This window comes from Oncorhynchus masou, chromosome 12, assembly GCF_036934945.1.
Source record: "Oncorhynchus masou masou isolate Uvic2021 chromosome 12, UVic_Omas_1.1, whole genome shotgun sequence".
Taxonomy (NCBI): Eukaryota; Metazoa; Chordata; class Actinopteri; order Salmoniformes; family Salmonidae; genus Oncorhynchus; species Oncorhynchus masou.
In genome coordinates, this window is record NC_088223.1 from 348958 (window position 1) to 360000 (window position 11043).

Here is an 11043-nt window from a genome sequence, read left to right on the forward strand (position 1 = left end):
TCAGCTTGGTAATGTTTCTGCATTGTTAAGAGGGGAACTTAGAGAAGTGTGTTATGTTTGTATGTTATCCACAAAACAAGACACCTGTACATAAAATCTTATTTTATTTTATTTCTTTATAAGATAATCAAAACATAAATACTCTGTATTTAGACACTACTCTGACACATATTGCAACAAAGTAACAATAACAAATCTACAAAATTATACAATGACAAACAGTTTGTTCGGCAGATAACAATTGTATAGGATAAATTGATACAATACAGTTTTTTTTGTATATACACACTATATATACAAAAGTATGTGGACACCCCTTCAAATTAGTGGATTTGGCTATTTCAGCAACACCCGTTGCTAACAAGTGTATAGCATCAAGCACACAGCCATGCAATCTCCATAGACAAACATTGGCAGTAGAATGGCCTTACTGATGTGCTCAGTGACTTTCAATGTGGCACCGTCATAGGATGCCACCTTTCCAACAAGTCAGTTAATCAAATTTCTGCCCTGCTAGAGGTGCCCCGGGCATCTGTAAGTGCTGATATTGTGAAGTGGAAATCTCTGGGAGCAACAATGGCAAAGCCGCCAAGTGATAGGCCACACAAGCTCACAGAACGAGACTGCCGAGTGCTGAAGCGTGTAGCGTGTTAAAAATAGTCGGTCCTCGGTCGTAACACTCACTACTGAGTTCCAAACTACTTCTGGAAGCAACGTCAGCACAAGGGCAGTTCGTCGAGAGCTTAATGAAATGGGTTTACATGGCTGAACAGCCGCACACAAGCCTAAGATCACCATGGGAAATGCCAAGCGTCAGCTGGAGTGGTGTAAAGCTAGCCGCAATTGGACTCTGGAGCAGTGGAGAAGCATTCTCTGGAGATATAAGTCACGCTTCACCATTTGTCAGTCCGATGGACTAATCTGGCAATGGCGGATTCCAGAACAACGCTTCCTGCCCGAATGCATAGAGCCAACTGTAAAGTTTGGTGGAGGATGAATACTGGTCTGGGGCTGCTTTTCGTAGTTTGGGCTAGGCCCCTTAGTTCGTGTGAAAGGACATCTTAATGCTACAGCATACAATGCTACAGCATACAAACATGCCAGACGATTCTGGGCTTCCAATGTTGCGGCGACAGTTTGGGAAAATCCCTTACCTGTTTTAGCATAACAATGCCCCTGTGAACAAATAGTGGTCCAAACAGAAATGGTTTGTCGAGACCAGTGTGGAAGAACTTGACTGAAATGGTCTTACAATGCAAAAAGAATCCTCCCGTCTTGTACCTCAAACCATTTGATCAAACATTCAGTTCTTATCTTATTTACATAGCTAACAGCAGCTCAAAAAACATTCAGTGGTGTACAATAACAAGCCCTGCAGGTGGTGGATGTATTCAGTACTGCAGGTGGTGGATGTATTCAATACTGCAGGTGGTGGATGTATTCAGTACTGCAGGTGGTGGATGTATTCAATACTGCAGGTGGTGGATGTATTCAGTACTGTATAATAACCAGTCCTGCAGGTGGTGGATGTATTCAGTACTGCAGGTGGTGGATGTATTCAGCCCTGCAGGTGGGGGATGTATTCAATACTGCAGGTGGTGGATGTATTCAATACTGCAGGTGGTGGATGTATTCAGTACTGCAGGTGGTGGATGTATTCAATACTGCAGGTGGTGGATGTATTCAATACTGCAGGTGGTGGATGTATTCAGTACTGCAGGTGGTGGATGTATTCAATACTGCAGGTGGTGGATGTATTCAATACTGCAGGTGGTGGATGTATTCAGTACTGCAGGTGGTGGATGTATTCAATACTGCAGGTGGTGGATGTATTCAGTACTGTAGGTGTTGGATGTATACAGTACTGTATAATAACCAGTACTGCAGGTGGTGGATGTATACAGTACTGTAGGTGGTGGATGTATACAGTACTGTAGGTGGTGGATGTATTCAGTACTGTAGGTGGTGGATGTATACAGTACTGTAGGTGGTGGATGTATTCAGTACTGTAGGTGGTGGATGTATACAGTACTGCAGGTGGTGGATGTATTCAGTACTGTAGGTGGTGGATGTATACAGTACTGTAGGTGGTGGATGTATTCAGTACTGTAGGTGGTGGATGTATACAGTACTGTAGGTGGTGGATGTATTCAGTACTGTAGGTGGTGGATGTATACAGTACTGCAGGTGGTGGATGTATTCAGTACTGTAGGTGGTGGATGTATACAGTACTGTAGGTGGTGGATGTATACAGTACTGTAGGTGGTGGATGTATTCAGTACTGCAGGTGGTGGATGTATTCAGTACTGTAGGTGGTGGATGTATTCAGTACTGCAGGTGGTGGATGTATTCAGTACTGTAGGTGGTGGATGTATACAGTACTGCAGGTGGTGGATGTATTCAATACTGCAGGTGGTGGATGTATTCAGTACTGTAGGTGGTGGATGTATTCAGTACTGTAGGTGGTGGATGTATACAGTACTGTATAATAACCAGTCCTGCAGGTGGTGGGTTTATTCTTCCATCGGCCCTGGGTATCTGGGAGAGCCTGAAGCCATGATCAGGGACAGAACAGACAGCTCTCCTTCTCTCTATTCGCGTATGGAGTGGGTTACCAAAGTTATCAGGGGTATAGTTCCCTACTGTTCTCATGCATTTTAGTGGGTTAAGGGGATACTTTGTGTGCTTCAGTACATAATATTATGGTCATATGTTATTTGGAATATATATATATATATATATATATATATATATATATATATATATATATATATATATATATATATATATATACAGTTGAAGTCGGAAGTTTACATACACCTTAGCCGACTACATTTAAACTCAGTTCTTCACAATTCCTGACATTTATTCCTAGTAAAAATTCCCTGTTTTAGATGAATTAGGATCACCACTTTATTTTAAGAATGTGAAATGTCAGAATAATAGTAGAGAGAATTATTTATTTCAGCTTTTATTTATTTCATCACATTCCCAGGGGGTCAGAAGTTTACATACACTCAATTAGTACTTGGTAGCATTGCTTTTAAATTGTTTCACTTGGTTCGTGTGTTTTGGGTAGCTGGGTGAATTTTGGGATGAATTTTGGCCCATTCCTCCTGACAGAGCTGGTGTAACTGAGTCAGGTTGGTAGGCCTCCTTGCTCGCACACACTTTTTCAGTACTGTCCACAAATTTTCTATGGGATTGAGGTCAGGCCTTTGGAATGGCCACTCCAATACATTGACTTTGTTGACCTTAAGCCATTTTGCCACAATTCTGGAAGTATGCTTGGGGTCATTGTCCATTTGGAAGACCCATTTGCGACCAAGCTTTAACTTCCTGACCGATGTCTTGAGATGTTGCTTCTAAATATCCACATAATTTTCCATCCTCGTGAAGCCATCTATTTTGTGAAGTGCACCAGTCCCTCCTGCAGCAAAGCACCCCCACAACATGATGCTGCCACCCCCGTGCTTCACGGTTGGGATGGTGTCTTTGGCTTGCAAGCCTCCCCCTTTTCCTCCAAACAGAATGACGATCATTATGGCCAAACAGTTCCATTTTTGTTTCATCAGACCAGAGGACATTTCTCCAAAATGTATGATCTTTGTGCCCATGTGCAGTTGCAAACAGTAGTCTGGCTTTTTTTGTGGTGGTTTTGGAGCAGTGGCTTCTTCCTTGCTGAGCGGCCTTTCAGGTTATGTCGATATAGGACTCGTTTTACTGTGGAAATAGATACTTCGTACCTGTTTCCTCGAGCATCTTCACAAGGTCCTGTTGTTCTGGGATTGATTAGCACTTTTTGCACCAAAGTACGTTCATATCTAGGAGACAGAACGCGTCTCCTTCCTTAGCGGTATGTTGGCTGCGTGGTCCCATGGTGTTTATACTTGCGTACTATTGTTTGTACAGATGAAGTTGGTACCTTCAGACGTTTGGAAATTGCTCCCAATGATGAACCAGACTTGTGGAGGTCAACAATCTTATTTTAGATGTCTTGGCTGATTTCTTTTGATTTTCCCATGATGTCGAGCAACGAGGCAGAGTTTGAAGGTAGGCCTTGAAATACATCCACAGGTACACCTCCAATTGACTCAAACTTCTAAAGCCATGACATAATTTTCTGGAATTTTTCAAACTGTTTAAAGGCACAGTTAACTTAGTGTATGTAAACTTCTGACCCACTGGAATTGTGATACAGTGAATTTTTAGTGAAATAATCTGTCTGTAAACAATTGTTGGAAAAATGACTTGTGTCATGCACAAAGTAGATGTCCTAACCAACTTGCCAAAACTATAGTTTGACATTTGTGGAGTGGTTGAAAAACTAGTTTTAATGACTCCAACCTAAGTGTATGTAAACTTCCAACTTCAACTGAGGCCAGGTCATATATATATATAGACATACCGTAATATTATGTAGTAATACATATACAAATATATATATATATCCATACCATAATATTATGTAGTGATATAAATACACATATAAATACAGTACCAGTCAAAAGTTTGGACACACCACCTCATTCAAGGGGTTTTATTTATTTTTGCTATTTTCTACATTGTGAAGATTGTGAAGACATTATCAAAACTATGAAATAACACATATGGAATCATGTAGTTACCAAAAAAAAGTGTTAACCAAATCCAAATATTTTTTATAATTGAGATTCCTCAAAGTAGCCACCCTTTGCCTTGATGACAGCTTTGCACACTCTTGGCATTCTTTCCAACCAGCTTCACCTGTAATGGTTTTCCAACAGTCTTGAAGGAGTTCCCACATATGCCGAGCACTTGTTGGCTGCTTTTCCTTCACTCTGTAGTCTAACTCATCCCAAACCATCTCAACTGGGTTGAGTTCTGGTGATTGTGGAGGCCAGGTCACTCTCCTTCTTGCTCAAATAGTTCTTACACAGCCTGTCGTGTTGTAAAAACAAATTATAGTCCCACTAACCAGATGGAATGGCGTATCGCTGCAGAATGCTGTGGTAGCCATGCTGGTTGTGTGCCTTGAATTCTAGCACACTTAACCACATCTCAACATCAACTGTTCGGAGAAGACTGCATGAATCATGCCTTCATGGTCGAATCGCTGCAAAGAAACCACTATTAAAGGACACCAATAATAAGAAGAGACCAAGAAACATGAGCAATGGATATTCAACGGGTGGAAATCTGTCCATTGTTCTGATGAGTCCAAATAGAGATTTTTTGGTTCTATCCGCCGTGTCTTTGTGAGACGCAGAGTAGGTGAACGGATGATCTCCGCATGTGTGGTTCCCACAGTGAAGCATGGAGGAGGAGGTGTGATGGTGTGCAGCTGCTTTGTTGGTGACACTGTCAGTGATATATTTAGAATTCAAGACACACTTAACCATCATGGCTACCACAGCATTCTGCAACAATACGCAATCCCATCTGGTTTGGGCTTTAAGCAAGATGGAGAGCCCTTTGTCTTCTGTTTCCAGGTCCACCCCACCCCCCGTGTCATCGATGGCCATCCGGCATACACGGTGAGATGCCTCCTGAGAATTCGACCTGGGGTTTCCAGTACCTAGATGACTGAGAGGGTTACGACCCGGAGGAGAGGTGCTGGGTCTCCGCTAGAGATATCCTGGACCCAGCCCTCATTGCCGACTTCCACCACCGACACCCCGGTCAACCAGGCATGCGCCCATGCATGATAATAGGTGGCGCCCCTAGAGGGGGGGGTACTGACCCACCCTGATCTGTTTCACCAGTCCTTGTGCTTGTCTCCACCCCCCTCCAGGTGTCACACATCTTCCCCATGATCCCCTGTGTATTTATACCTGTGTTTTCTGTCTGTCTGTGCCAGTTCGTCTTGATTGTCAAGTCAACCAGCGTTTTTCTCTCAGCTCCTGTTCTTCCCAGTCTCTGTTTTTCTCATCCTCCTGGTTCTGACCCTTGTCTGTCCTGACGCTTGCCTGTCCCCGACCTGCCTTTTGACCATTCTGCCTGCCCCTGACCTTGAGCCTGCCTGCTGCCATGTACCGTTTTGGACTCTGACCTGGATATTAACGCTTGCCTGTCCCCGGCCTGCCTTTTGCCGACCCCTTGGACTATAATAAATATCAGAGCTCAAACCATCTGCCTCTCGTGTCTGCATCTGCGTCTCGCCTTGTGTCGTTATAGTGTTGGAAAAGCAATCCAGGTGAAGCTGGTTGAGAGAATGCCAAGAGTGTGCAAAGCTGTCATCAAGGCAAAGGGTGGCTACTTTGAAGAATCTAAATTCTAAAAAATATTTGGATTTGTTTAACAGATTTTTTTGGTTACAACATGATTCCATATGTGATATTTCATAGTTTTGATGATATCTTCACTATTATTCTACAATGCAGAAAATAGCCAAAATAAATAAAAACCCTTGAATGAGGTGGTGTGTCCAAACTTTTGACAGGTACTGTATTTATATCGCTACATAATATTATGTTATGGATATATATACATTTGAATATGTATTACCCTACAATGGCCCTCAGGATCTCGTCACTGTATTTTTGTGCATTCAAATTGCCGTTGATAAAATGCATTTGGTGTTCATTGTCTGTAGCTTATGCCAGACCATACGACGCCATACACATGGTCTGCAGTTGTGAGGCCGGTTGGACATAGTGCTGAATTGTTTAAAATGACGTAAGAGGTGGCTTATGGTAGAGAAATTAACATTATTGGTTACATACACGTGGTTAGCAGATGTTGTTGCGGGTGTAGCGAAATGCTTGGCATGCTGACCGCAGGAATGTCCACCAGAGCTGTTGCCAGAGAATTAAAATTTTGATTTGAATTGCACTCTTCCTCAACTTAAGACATCTGTGGCATTGTGTTGTGTGACACACTGCACATTTTAGAGTGGCCTTATATTGTCCCTAGCATAAGGTGCACCTGGGTAATGATCATGCTGTTTAATCATCTTCTTGTTATGCCACACCTGTCAGGTGGGTGGATTATCTTGGCAAAGGAGAAATGCTCAAATTACAAATTTTGGTTACTGGCCAAACGCTCTAACCCCTAGGCTACCTGCCACCCCTAGGCTACCTGCCGCTACCTGCCGCCCCTAGGCATACATTTCACTGTGTGGATATTTAAACATTTCAGGGACCCAGCCAGTGGCATACATTTCACTGTGTGGATATTTAAGCATTTCAGGGACCCAGCTAGTGGCATACATTTCACTGTGTGGATATTTAAACATTTCAGGGACCCAGCCAGTGGCATACATTTCACTGTGTGGATATTTAAGCATTTCAGGGACCCAGCCAGTGGCATACATTTCACTGTGTGGATATTTAAGCATTTCAGGGACCCAGCCAGTGGCATACATTTCACTGTGTGGATATTTAAACATTTCAGGGACCCAGCCAGTGGCATACATTTCACTGTGTGGATATTTAAACATTTCAGGGACCCAGCCAGTGGCATACATTTCACTGTGTGGATATTTAAACATTTCAGGGACCCAGCCAGTGGCATACATTTCACTGTGTGGATATTTAAGCATTTCAGGGACCCAGCCAGTGGCATACATTTCACTGTGTGTGGTGTAATCTGAAACCTGTGAACACTACTGGTGTTAGAGATAGATGATGATGATAGATTTGTGTTTCTCTAAAAAGGAGAGCTGTTGCCCTGTGAGTCTAGTTGAAGCAGAGGAGGATGTAGACAGATAAATGCATAGCAACATGTGTGGTCCTCTCTCTTTTCAATACGATCCTACAATAAATATGATTATATTGTACACATCATTCTATCATGTTTGCAGTCAAAATATTCCAAACATTTATAATTCAAAATCTTAAAGTGAAAATGTTTCATTGCTGCAAAATGCCACAATATTTTGTCACTATGTCAAATATTATAATAAATCTTCTAGCTACCTCTTTTCGCTCATACACTCCATCTTCCATCTACAGTAGGGGAGATCAATAGCTTCCATCTACAGTAGGGGAGATCAATAGCTTCCATCAACAGTAGGGGAGATCAATAGCTTCCATCTACAGTAGGGGAGATCAATAGCTTCCATCTACAGTAGGGGAGATCAATAGCTTCCATCAACAGTAGGGGAGATCAATAGCTTCCATCAACAGTAGGGGAGATCAATAGCTTCCATCTACAGTAGGGGAGATTAATAGCTTCCATCAACAGTAGGGGAGATCAATAGCTTCCATCTACAGTAGGGGAGATTAATAGCTTCCATCAACAGTAGGGGAGATCAATAGCTTCCATCAACAGTAGGGGAGATCAATAGCTTCCATCAACAGTAGGGGAGATCAATAGCTTCCATCTACAGTAGGGGAGATCAATAGCTTCCATCAACAGTAGGGGAGATCAATAGCTTCCATCTACAGTAGGGGAGATCAATAGCTTCCATCTACAGTAGGGGAGATCAATAGCTTCCATCAACAGTAGGGGAGATCAATAGCTTCCATCTAAAGTAGGGGAGATCAATAGCTTCCATCAACAGTAGGGGAGATCAATAGCTTCCATCTACAGTAGGGGAGATCAATAGCTTCCATCTAAAGTAGGGGAGATCAATAGCTTCCATCAACAGTAGGGGAGATCAATAGCTTCCATCTACAGTAGGGGAGATCAATAGCTTCCATCAACAGTAGGGGAGATCAATAGCTTCCATCTAAAGTAGGGGAGATCAATAGCTTCCATCTACAGTAGGGGAGATCAATAGCTTCCATCTACAGTAGGGGAGATCAATAGCTTCCATCAACAGTAGGGGAGATCAATAGCTTCCATCTAAAGTAGGGGAGATCAATAGCTTCCATCAACAGTAAGGGAGATCAATAGCTTCCATCTACAGTAGGGGAGATCAATAGCTTCCATCAACAGTAGGGGAGATCAATAGCTTCCATCAACATTAGGGGAGATCAATAGCTTCCATCAACAGTAGGGGAGATCAATAGCTTCCATCTACAGTAGGGGAGATCAATAGCTTCCATCTACAGTAGGGGAGATTAATAGCTTCCATCTACAGTGGGGGAGATCAATAGCTTCCATCAACAGTAGGGGAGATCAATAGCTTCCATCTACAGTAGGGGAGATCAATAGCTTCCATCAACAGTAGGGGAGATCAATAGCTTCCATCTACAGTAGGGGAGATCAATAGCTTCCATCTACAGTAGGGGAGATCAATAGCTTCCATCAACAGTAGGGGAGATCAATAGCTTCCATCAACAGTAGGGGAGATCAATAGCTTCCATCTACAGTAGGGGAGATTAATAGCTTCCATCTACAGTAGGGGAGATTAATAGCTTCCATCTACAGTAGGGGAGATCAATAGCTTCCATCTACAGTAGGGGAGATTAATAGCTTCCATCTACAGTAGGGGAGATCAATAGCTTCCATCTACAGTAGGGGAGATCAATAGCTTCCATCTACAGTAGGGGAGATCAATAGCTTCCATCTGGTGTCATGTTTCTCCAATACTTTTCTCCCTCCTTTCAGTTCAGTTCCTCATGGCAGAATTGTGTTTCTTGGCTTTAAGTGGAAACAGCCCTTCACCACTGATCTTGGATCAAAATAGTAAACCTTGATCCTAACTGTAACCATTAGAATACAATGAATGTCTATGATGGTCCAGTATGTGATGGTCTAGTATGTGATGGTCCAGTATGTGATGGTCCAGTATGTGATGGTCTAGTATGTGATGGTCCAGAATGTGATGGTCTAGTATGTGATGGTCCAGTATGTGATGGTCTAGTATGTGATGGTCCAGTATGTGATGGTCCAGTATGTGATGGTCTAGTATGTGATGGCGCAGTATGTGATGGTCCAGTATATGATGGTCCAGTGTGTGATGGTCCAGTGTGTGATTGTCCGGTCCAGTATGTGATGGTGCAGTATGTGATGGTTTAGTATAATTTTCCAGTATGTGATGGTCCAGTATGTGATGGTCCAGTATAATGGTCCAGTATGTGATGGTGCAGTATGTGATGGTGCAGTATGTGATGGTCCAGTATGTGATGGTCTAGTATGTGATGGTCCAGTATGTGATGGTGCAGTATGTGATGGTCCAGTATGTGATGGTGCAGTATGTGATGGTCCAGTATGTCATGGTCTAGTATGTGATGGTCTAGTATGTGATGGTCCAGTATGTGATGGTCCAGTATAATGGTCTAGTATGTGATGATGCAATATGCGATGGTCCAGTATGTCATGGTCCAGTATGTGATGGTCTAGTATGTGATGGCCCAGTATGTGATGGTGCAGTTAGCGATGGTCCAGTATGTGATGGTCCAGTATAATGGTCCAGTATAATGGTCCAGTATGTAATGGTCCAGTATGTGATGGTCCAGGATGTGATGGTTCAGTATGTGATGGTCCAGTATGTGATGGTCTAGTATCTGATGGTCAAGTATGTGATGGTCCAGTATGTGATGGTCCAGTATAATGGTCCAGTATGTGATGGTCCAGTATGTGATGGTCCAGTATGTGATGGTCTAGTATATGATGGCGCAGTATGTGATGGTCCAGTATGTGATGGTCTAGTATGTGATGGTCCGGTCCAGTATGTGATGGTGCAGTATGTGTTGGTCTAGTATGTGATGGTCTAGTATGTGATGGTCTAGTATGTGATGGTCTAGTACGTGATGGTCCAGTATGTGATGGTCTAGTATAATGGTCCAGTATGTGATGGTGCAGTATGTGATGTTGCAGTATGTGATTGTCCAATATGTGATGGTCCAGTATGTGATGGTGCAGTATGTGATGGTGCAGTATGTGATGGTCTAGTATAATGTTCCAGTATGTGATGGTCCAGTATGTGATGGTCCAGTATAATGGTCCAGTATGTGATGGTGCAGTATGTGATGGTGCAGTATGTGATGGTCCAGTATGTGATGGTCTAGTATGTGATGGTCCAGTATGTGATGGTGCAGTATGTGATGGTCCAGTATGTGATGGTGCAGTATGTGGTGGTCTAGTATGTCATGGTCTAGTATGTGATGGTCTAGTTTGTGATGGTCCAGTATGTGATGGTCCAGTATAATGGTCTAGCATGTGATGTTGCAG

The 11043-nt window shown here is 42.8% G+C and overlaps 1 protein-coding gene across 1 annotated transcript in view; it reads right to left on the reverse strand.

Moving 5' to 3' along the window:
• Nucleotides 1–9289: 9289 nt before the first annotated feature.
• ncaldb (neurocalcin delta b) overlaps nucleotides 9290–11043 on the reverse strand; it is a 146072-nt gene continuing 144318 nt past the window's right edge. Inside the window, exon 4 of the mRNA XM_064979420.1 lies at nucleotides 9290–11043. This exon is cut by the window's right edge and continues 967 nt beyond it. The gene's annotated coding sequence lies outside the window, so the exon portion shown is untranslated.